This window comes from Tenrec ecaudatus, chromosome 7, assembly GCF_050624435.1.
Source record: "Tenrec ecaudatus isolate mTenEca1 chromosome 7, mTenEca1.hap1, whole genome shotgun sequence".
NCBI lineage: Eukaryota > Metazoa > Chordata > Mammalia > Afrosoricida > Tenrecidae > Tenrec > Tenrec ecaudatus.
Window position 1 is genome coordinate 17,321,077 of NC_134536.1, and position 18,924 is coordinate 17,340,000.

An 18,924-nucleotide genomic window follows, 5' to 3' on the forward strand; every position below is an offset into this window, starting at 1 on the left:
CGCAGCATTTGGGACATGGGCTTCTAGGCCCTGTCTGGCTACTGATTAACTGGGGTGCCTGAACTTTACCAAGCAGCCTCCCACAGCTGCTTCCTCATCTCAGAAAGAGAGGAGCAGCGTCAGGTGGCACAGGTCTCTAATCCTCCCATTCTTACAAATGCCCACATTTTACAAATACTCCCTAATCCTTTGGTTCATTTTGCATGCAAAATAACTTCTCATATTTTGGATACTCTGGTCAATAAGGAGAAGCCCTGGTGACACAGCAGGTTGTACATTGAACTGCTAACCACAAGATAGGAGGTTTGAACCCACCAGCTGCTCCGTGCGAGAAAGATGAGGCTGCTACTCTTATAAAGATATAGTCTTAGAAACCCAAAGGGGCAGATCTACCCTGACCTACAGGGCTGCTGTGAGTCAGAATCAACTCAGTGGCAGTGAGTTTGGTTTGGTTTGGAGGGTAGGTTCGAGAGAGGGCACATTTACATAACATCAAAGGACAAGCCGGAGTTGTCCCCAAGTGAGGCTCTCATCACCCAGGGCTGCCTAGAGTACATTCATTATTTTTTTTAAGTGAATAAAATATTTTTTATTTAAATGATAAAATATCATATTGGCCTTTCCCCTGGAAACATTTTTTTAATTTTGTTTAAAATTTTTTTTTCTTTTTTTACATTTTATTAGGGACTCATACAACTCTTATCACAATCCATACATATACATACATCAATTGTATAAAGCACATCCATACATTCCCTGCCCAATCATTCTCAAGGCATTTGCTCTCCACTTAAGCCCCTTGCGAGTACATTCATTATTTAACCACAACAAAAACCCACTGCCATTGAGCTGATTCTGATGCATAGTGACCCTATGGGGCTGTGTAGAACTGCCCCTGTGGGTTTCTGAACCTGTAACTCTTTCGGGGAGTAGAAAGCCTCCTCTTTCTCCTGCGGAGCAACTGGTGGGCTAGAACCACTAACGCTGAAGTCAGCAGCTCAACCTGTAGCCCACCACGCTGTCAGGGCTCCTTTGCCTCCAACTCATCTCACCACAAATCTCTCATCACATCAAATTCTTCAGCACATGCAGCTTTTACATCACTGAACAGGCTTCTGGCCTTTTCTGCATGAAGGCAGGCTGTGCAGGAGGGTCGGCACTGGTTCCTACAGATCCCACTTAGAGGCAAGTTCAGAACAGATTTCGTTCCCAGCTGGACACAGCCTGTATCTTGAAACTTACAAATCTACTTCTCCGGCGATCGTCTAGGGATTCCGGAGCTTGGTTTGTTTTCACCGAGACAGTTAGCTGGAGACTGCGGCTGGAATCCATCTCCAGGGCAGCACAAATGAGAACACTTTGTTTTTGTCACTCTGAAAAGTAGTGAGCCCTATCAGGTCATAGTGGTACCCTGAAAAATGCCTGGCACTTACTGGCTGCCACGACACTTGCTGACATGAGAGCGAATGACTGCCTTTACTGCATGGGAGGCTCACAGGGCTTGGGGTCAGGGCAGCAGGCCAGCTGAAAGTCCCTGGAAGCTTCTGACTTCTGGGCCTGCCTTTGCCTCCTCAGCTGGCTGTGTGCTCTTTCCAGAGTTCAACTGTAAGCAAGACCAAGGGGTTCCCTTCTGAAGAAGTATCAGTCAGAAGGCCAAGGCCTAGCCAGAATAGAAGGAGGTCAAAGGATTGCAAAAGGACTTCACTCGAATGAAAATCTATTTCCAGAATATAGCTTTCCCTCAGTTCCTAAATGCTTCCTCCCCCTCAACTACCATGATCCGAATTCTACCTTGCAGGACTGGATAGAGCAGAGATTGTACACTGGTGCAGATAGGAGCTGGAGGCACAAGGAATCCAGGGTGGATGATACCTTCAGGACCAGGGGTGTGAGGGGTGATACTGGGAGGGTAGAGGGTGAGTGGGTTGGAAAGGGGGAACCGATTGCACGGATCTACATGTGACCTCCTCCTTGGGGGACAGACAATAGAAAAGTGGGTGAAGGGAGACGCCAGATAGGGCAAGATATGATAAAATAACAATTTATAAATTATCAAGGGCTCATGAGGGAGGCGGGAGTGGGGAGGGAGGAGAAAAAAAGAGGACCTGATGCAAAGGGCTTAGGTGGAGAGCAAATGCATTGAAAATGATTAGGGCAAAGAATGTACAGATGTGCTTTATGCAATTGATGTATGTATATGTATGGATTGTGATAAGAGTTGTATGAGCCCCTAATAAAATGTTTTAAAAAAGAAAATCTATTTCCCAAAAAGGCAACAATCACCTTTAGGGTTAATAGAACTACATTTTTTGGTCACACTTTTTCCGCTTCCATCAAACCACAGGAACAAACAAATAGTGAAAAGAGTGAATAGGTCAACCCAGAAGCTAATATATATATATATATATTAAATCACTTCCCAGATCAGAGGTTATAAAGTGATAGGACTTAGCTTAAAACTTGTCCAAAAAAAAAAAAGCGAGTACAATTTATCACCCTTTCTAGCCAAATTCCAAACACAGCAGAACAAGTATTCCACCTTAAAATAAAAGCTAGTGAGGGCAAAGAGGAGGGGAGCAACGTCTTCGACCCTGTGGATATGTAAGCTGGCGACTCGACCTCCCACCCGTCAGCCAGCCATACGTGTAGCCCGGGAGGAAAAGCAAACCCTGATTCTGTCACCATTCTGCTTCGACAGGGACAAAACCTGGGGGTGCGTTCTTGCCGCGGCCCTAACCCTTTCCCCCCTAAAAGGCAGAGAGTCACATCAAGAGATCACCAACTCACCCTGTCTCCGCACCGCATCTTTGCTCTGTGAAACGAGACGCTTTGACTCACTCCTCCGAGGAGCACTTCGATTCCTCCAGCCTCTGACCAGAGCCCCCACCATTGTGGTCGACAGCATACTCCCCAGGCAGCCAGGGCCCTGCTGGTGGCAGGCGGGCGGGGAGCCCAGTGAGGCGGCCCTACGCAGGAGAGCATGTCCTCCTCTGGACAAGGTGCTACACCCAAGGCAGACAGGTCGGGGCAGTTCCACCCGCCTCCGTCTCCACCCACACTCTCAGCCTTCTGGTCTTGGGCCTCCCTTGAGAGGCTCAGGGCAAGGTCTGGGGGAGGAGATGACGGAAAGGCAGACCACAACAAACAATGATAAGAGCAATGCAGTGTTAAGCCAGACGGAGCAAGGACAACGTACAGAAGGGCCAAGCTCCTTGATCTCAGGGATTTCTCTCTTTCCATCCTTCTTTTCTTACTCGCCTCACCGCTCTCCCTGCTTCTTTTACTCCAAGAAGGAAAGTCTAACGTGTCAACATTCAAGAGTGACTCTGTGGGTGTGGAGAGGGAACACGTCCACCGCCTATGGCTTCTCCAAAGCTGAAACAGCTTGTCTTTCCAAAGAGATGCATTCGACTTATGCAGACAGTGTTTACAACCTATCTGGGAACCATCTCTAAATGTCCCCAGTGACCACTTCAAACAGTGAGATCAGCTCCTGTGGGGGAGGAAAGTTGATTAGAGAACTTAATAAAATTTCAAAATCATGTACACGCTCAAAGGATTGAAAAAACGAATGAGCCCAGTGGCCTAATTCTTCCTGCCTGTTCAGCTAGTTGGGAGTGACCTCATGGTGAGTGGGCCGCACCTGAGCCTCCTCACTCTGCTAGCCAACTGCTCCCACATGCCCCCTACTGGTCAAGATGCCAGGTGCACTGTGGTTAGAAACCAATGATGGCTGGCACAAAGGCTTTGGGAGAGGCGCAGAGGCCTAGAACGTTCTAGAATCCCTCAGGTATCTCTGGATGCCTCATGCATTCAACCTGGGTGGTCAGGGCTAAGCCTGAACTAACCTGAGGTCATGTGAGTGATCATGGATTGGACAAAGAGCCCTGGTGGTACAGTGGTTAAGCACCTGGCTGCTGATGGACGGGTTGGTGGTTCAAACCCACCAAGTTGCTCGGTGGGAGATGAACAGGGCCGTCTTCTGCAAAGATGACAGCTGTGGGAGTCCTCTGGGACGTTCTACTCTGTCCCAGAAAGTCGCTCTGAATCGGTGTGGACTTGCCGGCCATGTATTCCAGACCCTGCAGATGGGCGAGCCACACCCGAGTTTAAGTTTTTTGTCCCTTCCTCGGTTACCACCTACAAAGGTGGCCTTTGTAGAAAGCAGGTGTGTTTACCTTTTCACCTTTATCTTCCCCCAATCAAGCAGCACAGACCCGCTGCCATCAAGCCGATTCTGACTCTCCGTGACCGCAGGACAGGGCACGCTGGGAAACGTTACAGAATCACGCTGCACCTCCCACTTCCTCGGAGCCCACGGCCGGGTTTGCAGTGTGGACTTCTCGGTCACCACCAGGGCTGCCTTGAGGGACTAAGGTTTTCATAAAAGTTACGGTCATGCTGCGTTGAGAACACACCCGTCACCCTTGGTTGACCTTCCTTTCTAAGTGGCTCATTATTTTGACACTTCAAAGGTTTTGAAAAAGCCTCAGCATCTTTGCAGGGGGTGGGGGGTGGGGGTGGGGGGGAGAAGGAATGACGAACAGGAACTGAGAGTGCCATCAGAGCATGGCCACTGTGGCTTCCACCCCCTCTTCAGCTCGGCCTCAGGGAGGGGGCGGGCAGGCAGGAGGGGCCTCCCCAGGGAGGCTTCAGCCACTTTCTGCTGCTGTCATCCCAGCATCACACGCTTCTTACACTGCCAGCGTGCGGGCCAAGGACAGCACTCTGGAACAACTAGCCAGACTAGGGGCTTCTTTCACCTTCCTGTCCAGGGTGCAGGGTGGCCCTGGCACATGGTCTCAGGACCGTGCAGTGTTCCATTCTGTCATGCACAGGGTCGCTGTGGCTTGGAGCCCACTGGATGGACTGACCACCACCACCACCACCAATACCCACCCCTGCTATACACCAAGGATTCAGACTGGCTCATTCCGATTCGACCCCACGCTGAGAATTTGCCCTTCCAACCAAGATATACTGAATCAGAATCTCCAGCTTAATCAGTTCCCTAGGAAAGTCTGAAGATCCCGATCCCCGTGTGATCTATAAACAGTACAGGCCCATCTCTCCTGGGCTAACCTGGGCGTTCAAGGTGGGTGCACAGGACTCCTGGGCTGAGTTATCGCTGAAGCCCTGCCTGAACCCAGCCACTGCGGACCTTGTACAGCTGCTGTTAACAGGCCCAAGCGGTGAGACACGTGGGTGTGAGAAAGGAGGTACACGGAGCCAGGTGATACCTAAATCCCACACCTGGATTTTGCATCGCGGGTCTACCTTATTTAGAGGGAGGCACTGGGAGTGCAGGGGTAGAATGTCTGCCTTACAAGCAGGACACCTGGGTTCAATTCCCAGATGACACACCTCAGGTGCCAACACAACTTGTCAGTCGGTTGAGGTTTAACATGCTGCTATGACCCTGAAGAGACTGCAATGGAGCCTCCAGGTAAGCGGTCTCGGAAAAGCCTGGTGATCTCCTCCCGAAACCACCCAATGAAAATGCTATGCCTCACACCGGTGCAAATCGTGAGGGATCCTGGCGAGGCTGTAGGAGCCCATTGGCATTTGTTTTATCCATTGCGCACAAGGTCGCCCTGCCTTCCGGTCCGTGTGGTTTCCCAAGCAGACAATTGAGGCCTTTCCCACATTCGTTCATAATGACCTACTTCCATTTGTCTCACTCAACCTGCTGTCCCCACTTCTCCCTGGGCATCCAAAGTCCTTTGTAAAGGGTAGAACCTCCGCCCTCTCCCCGCCAAAGACCATGGTCTAAGCCAGCCCTAGGTCGAAGACAGCACCCGGGAGCTGGTACTTGTAACGACACCCACGTGCTTCTTACACTGCCAGTCTGCGGTCCAAGGACAGCATGAGGAAACAACTCACCAGCTGGGGAGGGGGGGGGAGGGGGGGCGTCATCAAGTTGAGAACCACTGCTTTCATCTTCAAATCCAGTTCCATGGGTGTGACCGGCACATGGATTACCACATGTGGAGAATCAGCACGAACCAGGGACCTTGAAATAGTCCTCCGTGTCTACACACCTTCACCTCTCCACAGGATCCCCTGGCCCGACGCTGCTCTCAAGACCCTGGTTGCAGGTGCCATCTGACAGCATCAGCTCCTTGTCCTTTCTTCATACGAGCCCCTGCCCGTGTTGCTCTCCATCTTCCTCTTTCTCTCTCTGTGTGTGTGTACACATGTGTACGGATATGTATATGTGTACGCACACACGGTGACTTCCTATGAATGCTAAGAGACGCATCATGAAAAAGACGGAAGCATTTGAACATTTAAACTGCCGTCTTGACGAAGACTGAGAAATATACCATGGACTTCCTGGAGAACAAACAAACCTGTCATGGAGGAAAAAGCAGGACATTCCTCAGATATACAGATGCTGACCTTTCCGCTTGTGTTCTTTACTAGAATGGACATGGCGTTAGGGAAAGTAGTGGGCCAGCGAGAAGCAGGAAAGCCCTCAGTGAGAGTGATGGATCGGCACAGCAGCGACAACAGACGGGGACATTTCCAATGGCTGTGAAGATGACGAAGGAATGAGCAATGCTTTGCTCTCTTCTACTTATGGCAGCCACAAGTAACGTTGACTCAATGGCAACCAGCAACATTTATGCATGTTTGTATGTCTGTATGTTTGTATGTTTGTATGTCTATGTATCTGGAGCCCTGGTAGTGTAGTGGGTTTTGCATTGGGCTGCTAACTGCAAGGCCAGCAGTTCAAAACTACTAGCCATTCAGTGGGAGAAAAATAAGGCTTTCTACTCCTTTAAAGAGTAACCGTCTTGGGTTGGAAAGAGGGAACCAATTATAAGGATCTGCATGTGACCTCCTCCCTGGGGGACCGACAGTAGAAAAGGGGGTGAAGAGAGACATCGGACAGAATGATATGACAAAATAGTCATTGATAAATTATCAAGGGCTCATGAGGGAGGGGGGAGCAGGGGAAAAAATGAGGACCTGATGCCAAGGGCTTAAGTGGAGAGCAAATATTTTGAGAATGATGAGGGCAATGAATGTACAGATGTGCTTTACACAATTGATGTACGTATGGATGGCTATAAGAGTTGTATGAGCCCCTAATTTAAAAAAAAACCAACAAAACAAACAAACAGTAAAGAACAACCATCTCAAAAACACACAGGGGACAGGTCTAGTCTGCTCTATGGGGTACCTGAGTCAGAAGACAGAAAGATGTGCATGTATGGGGAGCCCTGGGGGGGCAAGTGCTTAAGTGTTCCCCTGCTCGGGTCAGAGGTTAGACGCCCCCCCAGGAGGAAGAGGTGGCCATCTGTATCCATAAGGATTACAACCTTGGAAATTCTGCAGGGTCTCTAGGAGTCAGAATCCGTTAGTGGCAATGTGATATGTAAAGTCAAAAACCACAGTCGCTGGGCCGATGCCAGCTCACTGTGACCCTGCAGGACAGGGTGGAACTATCCCTGGGAGTTTCAGAGACTGCAACTCTTTAGGAGAGTAGAAAGCCTATCTCTCTTCTAGTGTGACATGTATAGAGACATATATGTAGCTGTGTGCACACATGTGCATGTGCAGTGAAGTGAACCACTTGGTGTGACTCTCCTATCTGGGTCTTTGGAAGTCCCACCAAATGGCTGGGGTGTCTTGGGTGTGTGAAACGCGAACAGAGAGGACTGGTCTTTAGTCTGATCATTCAACAGGATATCAAGTGAGCCATTTCAGAAATGGGAACAGAGAACCCCATGATCACAAGAAAGAAGGGGATCACAGTGTGCGAGGGGGCAGTGGAGCAGCACCGGAGACAGCAGAGACAGAGCTGCAGGATTCTTGGCCCAGTGAACCAGTCAAGCTGAGTGCCTTTGGGCAGGACACTGGCTTGCAGAGTGGACCTTCAGGTCCTTATTAAAGGAGACTTTTAACCCTTGCCTGGGCAGGGCAGAGGCCACAGGACACAGAGAGAAAGAGACGTGCCAGTGTGGCCAAACAACCCCCATAACCTAGAGCATCCACCAGCTTTGGGTTCTGTGTGGCCACTACCACTGACTATGGAACTCAGCAGGGAAGGAGGGACGTGGGAGGGTCAGCTGGGGTCAGAACAGAATGAAGAAGGTTAAAGGGTGGTGGTCTATCTGACCTCTGCTTCATCGGAATCATCCTCGGACAGAGAAGGAGTTGACTCCTCCTCCCTTCTGTAGCCTGAGGAGGTCAGACATGGCTTCTACACCATTTCTTCACGTGGTAAAATATCTGTGGCACAATGTTCACCATCATAACAAGTGTAATTCAATGAGGCCACCGTTCACCCACCTAACCGGCATTGCAGACCTGGTGCCACAGGGGGTTACGAGTTTCCCTGATCACTGTGAGGTCAGCAGTTTGAAGCCACCAGCTGCTCAGGGGGAGGAAAAGGGGGTGCATTCTACTCTCCAGAGTTACAGTCTCAGAAACTCACAGCGGGCACTTCTACGCTGTCCTACCGGGTGGCTGGGAGTTGGCAGCAATTCCATGGCAGTAGCTTCGTTTCGGTTAAAATGCTTTGAAGGCGACAGTGTGACGGAGCCAAGTGACGGTGTTGTCAATCACCTCATATGACGGGAAAGTTGGACACCGAATATGGAGGACCCAAGAAGAATCTCTGCATTTGAGAGATGGTGCTGGTGAAGAAAGCACCATGGTGTGACCGTTAGCTTTTTTGGTGCCAACATGACACCCGTAAGAAGATATGGGTGGATTTTAGCCTGTTAATCAGGTGGCAGCTTGAGCACCTCATTTGGAGGCGCCACTGAGAGAAAATGGCTCTCTAGAGGTGGGCCACACTGAGACCTGCACCAGCCCTGCGATGCTTCCACTGCCACTGGATCCACTGCCACTGGATCCACAAGACTTTTTGTCCACTGCCCTGTGACCTTTCTGCATTTTGCATCTTTGCTTGTGGCTGCATGAGTCTGCAGAGGGATTTATGGGCTAGAATTGGGCTTATGGACTTGATCTAGACTGGGTTGGGACGTTTTCCCGATCTATAACTACTTCTTGATATCAAGCTCTCTCTTACACATATATGAGTATCACTGGATTTTGTTTCTCTAGCCAAGCAGCCTAACACACATGGCCTTCCAAAAGAACAAACAAATCTCTCTTGGGAGAAGTACAGCCAGAATGCTCTTGAGAGTCAAGGATGGCGGGACTTCATCTTACAGAGGTACTTGGGACATGGTGTCAGGAGAAACCAGTCTCTGGAGAAGGACATTGTGCTTGGTGACGTGGAGAAGCAGTGACAAAGACGAAGGCCCGCTACAAGACGGACTGACCCAGTGGCTGCAGCAGGGGCAAGCATGGGAACAATGATGAGGCTGGCACGGGACCGGGCAGCACCTCACGACAACAGTAACATGTTAGTCCGGGCTGCCCTTTGCCAGACCCTTACACACATGAAGGATTGTTCGACACCCAAGATCGGCACCCTCTTTGCTTCAGCCGTCACGGGCCTTGAGGAACGCAGAGTGTTCGGCGAGCAAGCTTAGGGCTCAGGTTTAAGGGCAGCATCGAATGCTCTGCTGTCCCTTGCTTGGCATCTCAGGCAGACGGTCACTCGTTCCCCAAGGCTGACTCCGAGGAGAAGCTGGACAGGGGCCCTCACTGCGATGGGAACCGCGGACAGGAAGAGGAAGAAGAGTCATGTACTGCTTGATGTAGGTCAGCTCCCCCTTCCCAGCCAGGACCACGGACTTCTCAAAGTGGGCCCATCTCGTGGGCTGGGCGTTCGTTTCCACCCCAGGCAGCAGGTGCACATGCGCTCATTTCCCTGTCTTAGTGGGACATGCCCTCTCCCCACCTCTCGGGATGGCGAGAACCAGAAGCCCTCCGAAGGCTTGCCAGACTCAGACTCAGGGTCAAGGTGAAGCAGCTCCCCAAAGCTTGCTTCTGTCTCCCTGTTTCCTATGGTGACGATGAGTTACCCACCATCTCGAAATGCCCCCCACATCCATGCTCAGCCCCAACGGTGAGAGGGTGGAAGCCAGCCGTTCTAGTCTAGCCCTGTGGGGGTACCCAGGGGGCTCTCCTCCAACCCAGTGCCACCGAGTGTGTTTTGGCTCATAGTGACCCTACAGACTCTGGAGTTTAGATGGAGGCTTCAAGGCTGTAAACCTGTGTAGGAGCAGACAGCCTCGCCTTTCTTCCACAGGGGAGGCTGGTGGGTTTGAGTCCTCAACCTTGAGGTTAGCAGGCCAATACTTAGTGCCACCCTGGCTCTCAGCCAATGCTTACTGGGTAGACACATGCCAGGCTGTGACCAAGTGCTTGTCAATGGTTACAAGATATGTTACCATGAGAATTTAATAGCACATCCGTCTCTGTAGCACGTTTGACCTCCTCATATTAACTTAGAGCCCTGGTGGCTAGTGGGTTACATGTTAGGCTGCTAACCACAAGGTTGGAAGTTCAGCACCATCATCTGCTCCAAGGCAGAAAGAGGAGGCTTTCTATTCCTGTAAAGAGTGTCAGTCTTGGAAACCCCCAGGGGCAGCTCTTCTCTGTCCTATTGGGTCATTATGAGGCGTTACCGACTGGATGGCAGTGAGTTTGGTTTGTTGTTTACCTGGAGTCCTGGTAGGAGAGAAGCACTTGGCTGCAACTTGGAAGGCTGACGATTCAAACCCACCAGCATCTCTAGGGAGAAAGATGAGGCAGTCTGTGTCCCCAGAGATTCCCCACTTTGAAAACTCCCAGGGCAGTCCTATGCTGTCCCACAGGGTAACTATGAGTTGAAGGTCGACTCCAGGTCAGTGAATTTGGTTCAGGTTAGTCTCACCTTTCAGGAACCCCAAACCAAACTCACTGCCATTGAGTTGACTCTGACCGACTCACAGCGGCCTTATAGGTCAGAGTAAAACTGCCTTAGTGGGCGTTGGAGACTAGCTCCCTATGAGCTAGTCTTTTTCCCAAGGAGCAGCTGGTAGTTTTGAACTGCTGACCTTGTGGCTTGCAGCCCAATGCATAACCACTACACTTTGGGAAGGCGCTACTGAAGTGGAGCGCAGAGCTGTGCAGAAAAGATTTCTTCCCTCCTGGTGTTTTCCTCTATCTGGGGAGGGGGATGCAGGGGGAGCAGCCCCTCTCCAATCCTGCACTCGGAAAGCAGAGTGGTCGGCCTAGAAGGAGAAGTGGGCATGCAGGACGTAACCACCACTGCCGGCTCTCTTGTCCTCCCTCAGTGAGCTGCCCACAGGGCGCATAGGTGGGGAAGCTTCGCCTTCGGCGCACATGAGGACACCCATCTGCCTACCAAAGGTGACTGGGCTCCATTTGCCTCTCTGTTTTAAACTGACTCACGACCTGGGGGTGGGGGTGGGGTCTTTACTGCCCTCCTCCAAGGCTCCAACAACTGGTGGACTGGTCTGTGGACCTGGCATGGTGGTGGACATAGCCTCCCCTAAAGATGGATGTTTCTGGCAGGTGCTATTGGTCAGTTCTTTTAATAAACAATGCTCAGTCAACTGTCTCGTACCACTGCTGGCTTCTACCGTCGTGCGATTGGTTTTTTATTGTGGCCTTGAAGCCTTACACACACTCCTTTACAGTGCCACTCCTGTCCTCGCTCTAAGGTGCCCACTCACCGCCCTCCTCTAAGCTCAGGGTCTCACCTACCAAGGTCATTGCACATTATTCTCTTTCTACCAACAATCGAAGTGCAGCTACTACTGATCCATCTGGTAGCATCGCCCTCCTCAAGACAATGCCTGCACTCACAAGTTATGATAAATAACTGCTTTGTAGTCTCCTCCTGATTAGTCTGGTCTAGAAGAGAGATGGCAAACAGAGGAAAGGTTGAAATTGTCGGATTCTGTCCACCATCAATGCACATGCTCAGGGAAGCAGCTGTCGTGAGTTCGAGCGATGTAGTCGCTGCCTTTGGTAAACCTGCTGCCCAAGGACATTCCTTTGAGGACCAAGGTGCACCTGACCCAAGCCATGGTGTCTTCAATCAGCCCGTATGCATGTGAAAGATGGACATGAAAGACAGAAGACTGAAGACGAATGGATGCATTTGAACTGTGGTGCTGGAGAAGAATACAGAATGTGTCACAGACTGCTAGCAGAACAAACAAACACACCTGTCTTGGGAGAAGTACCGCCAGAATGCTCCTGAGAGGCAAAGATGGCCAGAATTCGTCTCATGTACTTTGGACCCATTGTCAGGAGAGACCAGTCCCTGGACAAGGGCATCGTGCTTGGGACGGTGAGGGACAGTGAAAAGGAGGCAGGCCCTCAAGGAGCTGGATTGACAACAGGGGCTGCAACCATGGGCTCAGACATAAGGACGCTCACGAGGGAGGCGCTGGACCGCACGGTGTTTCGTTCCGTCGCACGGGGATGGGGTTGCTGTGCGTGGTAACCAACGTGACAGCACCTAACAGCAACAAGAGTGGTGAGGGAGGAGAGGCGTGTGTTTTGGTCCCCATCACATTAAACTCCCAACACACTGAATAGCGCTTAGCACAAAGCAAACAACCAAGTGCCCTGGACTCAGGTCTGACCCCTGGGGTGTGCCTGTCAGGGCACACTGTGCGCCATAGGCTTCTCAAGGGCTCCCAAGTCTTTCTGCCGAGGTGCCTCCGAGAAGACTCGAGCCCCGAACCTTGCAATTACCAGCCACGTGTGTTAGCCATTGTGCCACCCAGGGACTTCCGAGACTCAACACGATACTTGCCGAGTGGATGAACTAACCACTGGAACACATGGGGGTATGGTTATAATTAATGCAGGCAATTATTTTATTATGGCTGCTGTCATTAAGAAAACAACCAAAAAGCCCCCACCATCCTGTGGATTGTAATTAGATACCACATTCTGCTGAAGCAAGAGCCTGTCATTATGAAACCATTCCCACGGGGTAACATGACCTGCTTTATGACGCCCAGCCTCACTGCTGGCTTCCTGCAGGACCGCCCTGCTGGGGCAAGTGGTGCCAGCTGCGCCCGCCTCCTGCTCAGACTCCCCAGTCCCATCTTCTCTGGCCCTGGAGAGCAAAGCCATGAAGCCCCGATCACTAGTCACCGAACTACTGGCTCCTTGTGTCTCTGCAGCCGATCTTCCTTTTGAGATCAAGACACAGGCTTCTCCATGATAGAAGCCGTTACACTCCCACTGTGTTGGAAAGCACAACACTTTAGACATACAGCTAAGGCAGAGCAGACATCTCTCAGGCCAAACCTGACAAAACACTGCAAATGCAATTTCCAAAACTAACTTTCTCCCCTGCATCGGAGTGAGGCAACCCCCCCAAAACAAAAACCAACCTTCACTTTTATCAAGTTGACACCGGCTCATAGCGATCCTATAGGACAGGGTGGGACTGTCCCTGTGAGTTTCCCAGACTGCCACTCTTCATGGGCTCCATCTTTCTTCTACTGGATGGCTGGTGCTTTTGAACTAATGACCTTATGGGTACCACTATGCCACCAGACCTGCTGGTCTGTAAAAAAACAATGCCTGGCCTTTCATGTTGTCAGGGGTTAAGCTGTACATCCTCAGAGCAAAAGGATGCGTTTGGGTTCATGTCCACGTTACAATTAACTTTCTGATATGATGGCCGGCCTCCTGATATGCCCAATGGGACAGCAACCGCCAGGGTCTCCAGCCCTAGTTCTTGGCCATCTACAGATCTGTCAGCCACACACTTGTTCGTTGGCTCGTGGATGGTGAGAACAGCCTCCCGACCAAATCTCACCACTTGGCAGTTGAAAACAACCACCTGTTTTAGTAAAGCCTTTGTCCTTTGTAATTTCACCCTGAAACCCAAGCCCCGTAAGACTCTAGAACGCTGCAAAGACTGGTGAGGAGCTGCAAACCGGGGATCGCGCCAACAGCGCGCGCTCTCTCTCTCGTTCGGGCACAGGACCTGGGTTAATTACAAGGCGCTGACTGACCTGGATTAGTCTTTATCCTTGTCGGCACAAAATTAATTCCTCCCATTTACATCAATTAGATTGGGTCCAGATGGGGAATCCAGGCTGAACCTCAAATAAGAACGCGTATTTACTAGGGCACTGGCAGTCAGAAGGAGCTCACCTAGCACTGCCTGAGAAGTACTGGACTGCTCACCCTGAGGTGGGATGTTCAAATCCACCAGCCGCTCTGTGGGAGAAAAAGGAGGCTTTGCGTTCCCACAAAGATTTATAGCTTCTGAAACCCCACATAGGGCCACCGTGAGTCGGAATGGACTCAATGCCAGTGGTTCAGGTTTGGGTGGGGCATTTGATAAGTCGTTACTGGTAACACTTGGCGGGTTCTAGATGGCTTCATGGGTTGATTTAAAATGTTTCTCTGTGCTCACATTACAGATTTATTGTTCAGGCAATGTCACATTTAGGTGTGGCATGAGAAGGAGAGTTTGTGACTACAAAAAGTGGGGAAACATAGTTACTTTTCTGCCCCACTTTCTCCTTAAGCATCGATCATATTCAGATCAGCACTGACCAGGACCCAGAGTCCATTGGCATGAAAGGGCCACAGAAAGCTATTTAGAAAGCTCCTCCCTTTACTCTTGCTGGAGACCCTGGACATTCAACGTGTAAAGTCGTGACCAGTTGGCTAACTGGGTTTTCAAGCTAACCACTGCTCTACTAACCACAAGGGTGGCGGTTCAAACCCACCAGCTGCTGCTCCTGTAAAGACATAAGTCCTGGAAACTCTGCCCTGGGGTGTCATGGGTTGGAATCCACTCAGTAGGAGGAGTGGGTTTCTTGGTGACTCACTGGTTGAATCACTCAGCCACTAACCAAAACGTCAGTGGTTCAAAACCACCAGTGGCTCCAAGGGAGGAAATTGTTGCTCTCTGCCTCCATGCGGATTACAGTTGTGGAAACCCTATGGGGGCAATTCTACCCTGTCCTTATAGGGCTTGCTGCTATGAGTTGGAATCAATTCAGCGAACAGGGTCTTGGCTTTGCTTAGCCAGGGAAACAGCTGCTTTCTCTGATGAACTCCCTCTCAGTCTCTGTCAGAGCTGTGGGCCGCTGGAAATAGCCCTTTCTTTCCTCTTCTGCTTCTGTTGAAGGCAGGCACTCAGGTTGAGGCCCCCAAACCTCCACCGGCTGCTGCAGCCAGGAAGAAAATGACCATCAGCCAGCAATTCTTCTACAGTTTTAGATGGTGGTGGTGGTGGTAGTTGGGGGGTGTTCACTTGATTCCAATTCATAGCAATCCCGTGCAACAAAGAACTGCCTCATCAGGTTATCTATGCATTGGGCTGCTAACTGTGAGGTCAGCAGTTCAAACCACTAACTTCTCTGTAGGAGAAAGATGAGGCTTTCTACTCCTGTAAAGAGTTACTCTCTTGGCAATCCACAGGGCAGTTCTACCCTGTCACAGCGGGTTGCCTTCAGTCAGAGCGGACTTGCTGGCGGAAGAGTTTGGTTTGGTGTTTGAATCCTTCCCGGAGGAGAACTCTCATGGGGCCACTGGGAGGCTTTGAACCACCAACCTTTTGGTTAGCAGCACAGTGCTTCACGATGTGCCACCAGGGCTCCTAAAGTGGTGGCCGCTACTGTGACACTTGTTTAGTTCAGTCGAGTCTGTTCCAACTCACAACAGAGTAAGACGCTGCCTGGCCTGTGCTGTCCTCTCTGCCATGACTATGTCCAAGCTCATTGTCCTCTCATTGTGGCAGCCTCTGTGCAGATCCATTTCATTGTGGGTCTTCCTCTTTTTTGGCTGACTCTACTTTACTAACAAGATGTCCTTCTCCAGCGACGGGTCCTTCCTGATAACATGTCCAAAGGAAGTGAGATAAAGTCTAGCCATTCTGACGTCTACGGTAGTTAGTGACCTCTGTTAATAATGAGAATAATACCTAACGACTGCTGTCCTGTCCACTCTCGGAAACCCCCAGGGCCAGTTCTACGCGGTCCTGTAGGCTGGCCAGAAATCAGAATCGACTAAGGTCCACCCAACTCAAGTCATGGTACTTGTAATAGAACTCAAAACTCCGTCTAGGAAGAAGCCCAGTCAGAATGCTCCTGGAAGGGAGGGTGGGGAGACTGTCTTACGTACTTTGGGCATTTTATCAAGAGAGACTCATCCTTGGGGAAGGACCTTATGCTTGATAAGGTGGGGGTCAGAGAAAGAGAGGAAGACCCTCGAGGAGATGGGCCGATTGGCACCTTGGCTGCCACCCTGGGCCGCACCAGCATGACTCTGAGGCTGGCGCAGGCCCGGGCAGCGTTTCCTTCTGCTGTGTGTAGGGTTGCCATGATTAGAAATGACCCAAGAGGCCCTCCCGAGAACAAGGAACGCAAATAGAACCCTGTGCACCAGAATTCCTGGGAGCACACAAAGCCCCCAGATGAACGGATGCACAAACTGTGGTACAGACATACAACGGAACACCACTGAGTCATCAGGAGCAGCAAAGTTCAGATAGATGAGATCTTGATAGCTCATGAATCAACCGTGCAAACACTGTGCTGAGCAAAACACGCCTGCCACGGAAGGGATCAGGTCCATGAGATAAGCCAGCGCTGGAAGCCAAAGCTGTGCACGGGCTACAAGAGGTTTGTGTGGGGGAAAGGGGACATGAATGCTTGGAGAGCACTGTGGTGGTTTATGTAAATAGTGACATAATGGTGAAGAAAAAGACAGGGATGGGTTGCCCAACATGCATGTCGGCACGCGACTTGGTTGAGTATGTATCACCATCATTAAAAAAAATAGTCCGGAAGACATGCAGTATCACAGAAATGTGCACAGATGCTTGGAAAAGACACTAGGCCTAACCGTTGTTTCTCTGCTTTCATCCCCGTTCAAGACGATTTGCCCTTCTCAAGACTGTTGCCGAAGGTGACTCTGCTAAGGCAGAAGGTCTGCAGATAAAAGCTGAAAGTCTATTCCCAAACTGAAAGGATGGAATCTGAAAGAGAGTTTTCAACCTGCACATCAAATAGTCTCGCTCCGGGGCCGACTATGAAAACACAAATCCGTTCAAATGTTTGAAGTCGGCATCTGTTTATACAATGCAACCAGCCATGACTGCCAAGCACAATAATTAAATGCTTTAACAAGGGTGAAATCTTGCCAGCAGATGTAATTTGAGGGGGGGGTATAAGCGGGGAGTTGATAGGGAGCGGAAAATGCTGAATTATTTATCTCAGGCTGCTCGGAAGCAGACAGGCCGGCTGGGAGCCCACCTGCAGAACCACTACCAGGCAGCGGGGCTTGGGAGAAAGGGGCCAGGCGTTTTGGAACCCCATTTCATGCCTGGTGCCCCTTTCTTCCCACCCAAGTTTGTGGAGGGAGGCCTCCTCACATCCCTCGGAGTGTGAAATCGCCTGTGCAGACAAGAAAGCCATCATCTGCCGAGGAACAACAGCCATGTCTGCGTTTCCTCGTCCTTTCCTTCCACTCCCAAGGGAAGAGCATGCAGCTCTTGGGCGGCGTCTGCACGCCCGCCCCCCAGGGAGCAGAATGGCCTGGGTCCCGAGAAGGAGGTGTTTCTATGGCATTTATGACAAAGGTCAGCGTTGTGGTGTAAGAAGCGCCTTCAATGATCCTCTCTCTGTCTTGGAGGAAGTCTGGCCAGAGTGCTCCCTCAAGGCAGGGATGGCGAGACTTCGTCTCCCAAACTCGGGACCTGTTGTCAAGAGAGACCAGTCCCTAGGGAAGGACATCATATTTGGTAAAGTAGAGGAGCAGCAGATGAGCGGAAGGCCCTAGACAAGTCAGACCGACACTGGCTGCAACGGCGGCTCCAGCAAAGAACCACTGTGAGGATGGCCCAGGACCAGGCAGTGTTTTCTTTGCTGTGGGTGGGGTCGCTGTGGGTCGGAAACAACGCGATGGCCCCCAGCAACGACACCCATGATCCTGCTGTTTCTAACACTCCAAGGGAGAAGACATTCACAAAGAGCTGCAGGGTCTGCCATCCCTGTCTCGATGCAGTAGACTGTGTGTTGAGTGGCTAGTTTGAGACCAGCAGCTGCTCTGCAGGAGAAAGGTGAGACTTTCTACTCTAGTGAAGAGGTACACTCTCGGAAACCCACAGGGGCAGGGTTTCCAAGCGGCACTGAGTTGAACATAATCATAGAGAAACAACCCCTGGCTGCGATCTGAATGGCTGACAGTTCGAAACCACAAGCAGCTCTGGGTTTTCTACTCCAGTAAAGAATCATGGTCTCAGAAACCCACAGGGGGTTGCTATGAGTTAGCATCAACTCGATGGTGGTGAGTTTGGTTTGGGTTTTGACCACTGACATGTTATGATGAACACACATGTATTGCATTTAAACTTTTTTTATGTATTGCATTTTTACATGCAAATCACATTCCTCCTCTGCTTGCTCGTCAAGGACTCCCTCCTTCCCTCCAAGAGGTACTTTCGTAAACACCACCATGGCAATTATAAAAAAGTATATGTTTCTGAAATCAAAAAACCCAAACCAACATGCTCCTTTCGGCACTGGGACCACAGCCCTGAGGATGCTCTGGGTCTCCGGGGAGCCTCTTCGGGTGCTGCAAGAAGGGAATCTCCAACACCCACTCCTGAGGGTGGATCCGGAAACTGATCCAAGATGCCTTCCTCATCCACAATCCTGTGGCAGTCCACTCTCAGGCTAAATTCCAGAAAAGCAGCTCCACCCTCTGGAAGGGCAGGGTACACGGGCACCAGTCAGCTCTGGTACTGCCCAGGCGTGAATGCCTGAACCCACCCACAGTCATGTCAGGAAGATGGCGCAGGATCAGTCAGTGTTTCATTCTGAGGCACCAAAGGTCCAGCGCTGGAGCTGACTCAATGGGCCACTGCCCACAACAGCCCCCACCCCTCCCAGCGCCGGCACAGGGGCCTTTCCAGAAACGGCAGCCGCATGAACGATGACGACAGAGCAAATGGAGCAGGCGTGGATTCCTTACTGGACCGTGTGTGTCCTCTGCCTT

The 18,924-nt window shown here is 50.9% G+C and overlaps 1 protein-coding gene across 4 annotated transcripts in view; it reads right to left on the reverse strand.

Moving 5' to 3' along the window:
* Positions 1-18,924, reverse strand: part of PLEKHG1 (pleckstrin homology and RhoGEF domain containing G1) — a 251,790-nt gene that overhangs the window by 148,646 nt on the left and 84,220 nt on the right. The gene's annotated exons all lie outside the window — the stretch shown is intronic.